The following is a 6,000-nucleotide window of genomic DNA, read 5'->3' as shown; positions in this document are numbered from 1 at the left end:
AAACTTGACCACACGCAGACATATGAAAACAATACTTGCACTTCATCATGCAGGCATTTTACACCAGAAGTTAGACGCTAGCATAAACCATGCTTACCCCTGAAATGCTGCTTGCATAGCATACCGCACAAATAATTTTAATTAAAGGAGATAAAAATTATTAGAACCTAATAAAGGTAGACTATAGGTACCTTAAATAATCAAATACGGGGCGTTATTTTACAGCGGAGAAGCCCAAATGAGATTCCCATCCTTCATTCCCTGTTCGACCCTGACAACGCAATACGCAATATCCTCATACAGCCTGTTTACAATGGTGATAATAGTAATTTTTTCATCCATTTTAACACAGCAGCAATTCATCACTGAAAACACACCTCAAGAAAACAACTGAATCTTTCACAAAAATTTCATTACACAATAACCAAACAGCACTAAAATGATCGTGCTTAACGTCCGGTTTCTTGAATACTGCTAATACGAAAGCATGACAGAGAAAGCGCTAAAGTACTAAATTCTTCACGCAAAGAAAACGATCTATATACTGTTCAATTCACTCTTTCGAAACCATGCAACAGTAGCGCCGTCAATGTTCCCGCATAACGTTGCTGAGATCATTTTCCTACGGAAGCTGAGTTTATTGGCAGCCGTCACTCGTCCAATGAACATCTTGCCATTTATGGTTCTACACGTTTCGTTCTTGCAAATTTTCGCGTATGCTTTCAAAGAGCTGGGAAGTTTCGATGAAATACAGCGAGCAATTCTCGTGTGGTCCCACTGATTAAGAGCAGTTTCTTACCAGGAAGCCATACCTAATAACTAAAAATGGAAGTGTGCATTATTCAATTTGTAAGCTCCCAAAGGTACGCTGCACATGCTGATAATGAGCAAAGAAAGCAATTTGTAGTGACATTAACTTTATATTAAATTTAAAAGCCGAGTAAGTTGTATAAAGCACAATTAAATTTTAATTCGGGAGGAGCCTTGAGCCTGGCAGTGAACTCGGCAATGTTCATAATGAAACCTTCGACCAGCTGCGCGATTCAGGCGTCTGTAGCTGGCCAGGAAAAAATACATATACATGATAATCTTTTTGAGCTCCTGTAATATGAATTTTCTCAAACTGTAGCGATTTTCCTTATTCGTAGTTGTAGCACAGTTGGGAAATGTACCACAAGTCAGAGACTTACAGTGCAGTGCTTGTGGATCTGCACGTAGGTTTCTTTACAGCCAGGCTTCAATGCTTGCCTCACAGAATGGTCACTACGCCCACCTAACAGAAGTGGTAAAGGTATGTTGTCGTTCATGTCACCCGGAGATCTTGGGCTAATCTGTAGAGGCACTGCAATTCTCTTAAAATGTTTGACGTCAATGTTTGTGCTACGTATGCTCTTCACAAGGCATTCGCAAATAATTGCATTAATGATTGACTACTGTTACAATCAAAAAGAGAAGCAAATATCTCAATGTTTAATCAGACAGCAGAAGTTGGCCATTCCTCTTAAAACACATGAACTGTATATCTCAGGCAGTGAAAGGCGTCCTAGATAATTTTTTCAGGTTGCTGACCTCACATTGCATGGCGCAACATGGGCCCATTACACTGTAATTGTTACAGATGCTTCCAGGGACACCTAGCAGGCAACGATCTGTATTTTTTCAGTCTCTCTCTAGGAGCTTTTCTATACAAGTCCTGGATTACACACCTATATTTCTAGCTCAGTTTATGGCTCTTGGGCGGGCTGCTTTGAAAATTCTCACAAATTTTTCTCAGGTGGTATTCCTCTCGGATTGTCTCTCTGTTTTGTTGACGAAGGAGTCCACAGAGGACGCACTTCGTTTTCAACATCTCATGTACCCATGGAAGGCTCGTACGTGTAAATCTCGGCAGTGTTAGGTAGCGATGACTCTCATTCAGTGCAGGATCCCCTGCTTAATTCTTTACTTGTGCTGATGCGCGATCAGTCCCACATGCCTTTGCGCGGCTTGTGGAGCAGTAGAAACATTGGAGGATTTCCTTCTCTCTTGCCGGAGGTCTGTACCTCAGAGGAGGACCCACCAAGTTGCTTCCATTACAAAGTTGGGGCTCACTTTGTCGCTCCCAGTTCTCCTCTCCTTCGGTGCGAGCGCAAAAAGTTTTTCATTGTACCAAGTTTGCGAATTCATCCACAATTGTGTAATAGCTACTGCCAGATTCCATAACTAATTGTACCTAAAACTTCAGCATTTAAAAGATCTTTCAGTAATTTTCTTGCATTCAGTTCGCTCACATTCACTGCTGTTATTTTTTCCCCTGTTTAATTATTCTTACATAAGGCACCACCATTAGCTTGACACCAGTTATTCTCTTCCTTTAGCTCTCCTCCCCGATTCCTAGCCTTTCCCTCATCGAGAGTATGGGCCATGTCAATAAGGCAACGATAAAAACAATTTCGACCACCGGCGGATCTTTAAAGTGCACTAACATCGCACAGCACTCGGGCGCCTTTTTGCATTTCGCCTCCATCGAAACGCGGCCGCCGCGGTCGCGTTAGAACCCGAGTACTCCGTCTCAGTAGCCTAGTGTCCCAACCACTGAGCCACCTCGGCGGGTAATATAACATTCTGTAAATAGCATTCTTCGAAAACAAGTCTCGTCGAAATCCCATAGCCATTAATTTATTGAGTTGAAATAATGGAGCGAGCATAACAGTAAACACATACGTGTTCTCAACTGCAGTCCAGCTTCAGAATCGCAATCCAGCAGTCAGTAATTTTTACAAAGCCCGTCGCCTCACTCGCCTTAGTGTTCTCGCCTCCCGAGATCGATCCAAAGCGCGCTATGATGGTCACAGCTGTCCAGCTTCTTGCACCCGTAGACTTCTATCACCCCAATTCCTTTCGTTCTCGCCTCCGCCGTAAACTTAATAGGCGCCACAGATGGCGTTGAGGTCGCTGGACGTCTGCCGCTGTTAGAGCTAACCCCTCCCCTCTTGTAGTTATGTTACAGAATAAATATGAATATTCTAGGTGATGGTGCACCTGTCATGGCTTTAGTTGATACCAGAGCTACTATTTTCCATACAAGTGTTTGCTCGGACGTAAAGGTTTGTGCCAGCGGGACAAAAATGTCCATTTTTTGTGGTGTGAGAATTGAACCGTTGCCTGAGACTTAACTTTGCATTTTTAATGTTTCTTTCTCTGCAGTATTTGCCACAGAAACGACGGTGCTCGCCCGATCGACAGTCGACGTCATTCTTGGACTGGACTTTTTGCAGATGACTGGCGCTAACTTCGACTGTCACGTTAATAAGCTCAGCGGCGACAAATGTCTCGACACTTAATTTATAGAAGACTCCTCCAGAGCTGAGAGCGCGCTCTTTGTTTCGCGTGATACCTTCGTGCCTCTTTCTTCAGCTCTATGTGTACTGCTTGCCAGCCGCGACACGGCTCTCGACGTCCTGGATGCGACTATAGAGCCGAACCATTTGGCCTTCATGAAAAAGAATGTACAAGCTCCCCATCTCCTGGTTTCTGTGCCAAAAGTTCGCTCTGAACTGTGGAAACCAAATTCTTCACCGATTCATCAACTGAAACTTGCGCCATGCAGCCCTAACTCGCCAGTGCCAGTTGCCTTGGTTACCGACTCCTTCACGTTCTCGCTTTCCAAGATTCGTATAAAACACTCTACGACATCCACCGCCATCTTGTCCCTTACAGCCCTGGTAATTTGTTCTTGTTCTGGCGGCCTATCAGAAGGCAGGAATTTTCATGAAAGCTGTGCCACAACGATGGAGCTTATGCCATGATTGGCGAAATCAGCGCACTTAATTGAAGCAAAGCGACTGACTGCAAACGGTCGTCGTTCTGCGAACGCTCTAAGTACTCATATTGCACGCATGGTGCCCTACCAAACGAGCAGCGCTTTTTAACTCGGCCTGCTTGCTTCATATGCGTAGGGTGCAGTGTAACGCACATCAAGCGGCGACGCTTCTACTCGTTGTCGGCATCGCCGACTACGCAGATAATGAGAATCAGGTAGTAGACTCCTCGTGCTCGGCAATCGCATCGAGCTGGTTTTAATCACCCGGCCATAGCCTGAAGAATGTGTGCTCGTAAAAATATATTCTAAGGGGCGGGGGGGGTATATTTGTTATTGCACGTTTGGTAAATTCACATGAAACACATTAGGAAAGTGGAAAGCTGAATGTTTACACTACCAACTGTTTTGAAAATAAATTTTATGTCGAACAAATATTATGTACGAAGTGCATTTGAAACTGGTTATTCCCTAGACTGCGCATTATGTTATTAACATTTTCTAGCTCCAGGCGCCTTAAAAAGCAAAGTACTGGAGAACAGATGGCAAAATTAATTAGAAAGAACGCAAATATATAGAGTGCATTGCGTAGGTGGCTGTTGCTTGGAGCTGCTAATTTTTTCACGAAAATAACAAACAAATGCCACTATTTTGAACCTGTAAAGCAATAATGCGGAACCACTCTCGAATTTTAAAGTAAAGTACACTATTCTGCTCGCTCAAAACAAGCGCCCAGTCATAATGATGCACTGGCAATAAACCTAAATATTGCAAAATTTTAACGGAGCTTTATTTCAACGCTTGTGAAATGTGCGGTTTTTAGAGAAAGTACTTGACACTATCAAAGGTGGAAACAGTGCATTTCGTTTTATTTTATTAACTACCTCTTTTGAGAAATAAGTGCTTTCTTTTAAGCACTATAGAATAATGCCAAGAACTTCAAGTATGTAGCATAAATTTTAGGGTCGCAGACAAAAAATGAGGTGCCGATATGACATTGATACAAGCTATTGACGCTAGTCTAAAAGAGTAAGGCCATGTTAAGGTGTCTGGTGCCTCCTTTCAACCCGCTTCCTTTTTGCAGCCTCATCGGGAAAGAAAACTCCGATGTGCGGGAAATCCCTCTCGATACGTGACTATATGGCTATACATTTATGATGCTATTATAATATATAAAGAGTGAATATGAGCCGCAGCTTTGAAGAATGCATATTTTCGCCATGCTTTTATTCTCTGAACCGAGAGGAGATCTTCTAAAAAAGATAAAATACGTTTCAGGAGATGTGGAGCAGGCCCCAAAATTTCTTCGCCCGGTTCATTTGAAAACAACATTGCTTGACCAAACCAACCATGGTGTGCCGGCACAGCAAGTCTGTTTCGAAAGTTGCGGCCTGGGTCTTTGTTTGGCAAGGAGGTGATGATTTTCATACGATAAAAATTTAATTTCTATGTTTGGGATTGTAAGCTGAACACTCGGGTGCCCCAAGCTTCGGCACAAAATTAGTAGACAAACGCACGCTGCTGACTGACAATTTACTAAGACGGCAAGACAGTTTTAAAGTTTTGTGCATTCTCCATACCTGTCTTGAGGATGCCCTCGGCAGCACGGCCCTTTAGAAACTAACTGAGCAAATAAAGTAGGAAAAACTGTGCTTCTTTTATTTGTGATCCGGTCTATTTGTCCCGTCATGGTTGTCACATATATTAAGAAGCCTAAATTAAATTTTAAAGGAAAAAAGTGTGAAGAAGACGACACGCATTAACCGAAGAATAAAGAAGAGGAAGAAGAAGCATTCGTTGAGGTGGAAAGAGATGATTGGTGAAGAAGCATTCGGTGAGGTGGAGAGATGATTGGTGGAGAAGAGAAGAAGACGACGACAAGGCATACGCGGACTAACACCGAGGCTGTAAAAGGGCGAGAGCGAGGCATAGGGGGAAACTGCAGAGAAGCGTAGGCTCCGGCGGGTCAGGGAAACATCGGCTGGAAGAGAGCGACGCCGGCTACTACTCCGGTGAGCTCGCGTTCTACGACATCGCATCGTGGACTTCCTGGCGTGCCTGAGCCCGTTCCGAGCAGTCAACTGAGGACGCTACCACCTGCTACGTCCAGGGGTGTCTCCAGCGCTGTTGCCACCCGTCCGCGTGGTGCCCCCAACGTAAACAACTCCGGCATCACCTCCACGGGCGCTTGGACTGGAAGC

Source organism: Amblyomma americanum, chromosome 5 (assembly GCF_052857255.1).
Source record: "Amblyomma americanum isolate KBUSLIRL-KWMA chromosome 5, ASM5285725v1, whole genome shotgun sequence".
Lineage (NCBI taxonomy): Eukaryota > Metazoa > Arthropoda > Arachnida > Ixodida > Ixodidae > Amblyomma > Amblyomma americanum.
The sequence above is the reverse complement of the archived record's forward strand: the minus strand, read 5'-3'. Positions refer to the sequence as shown.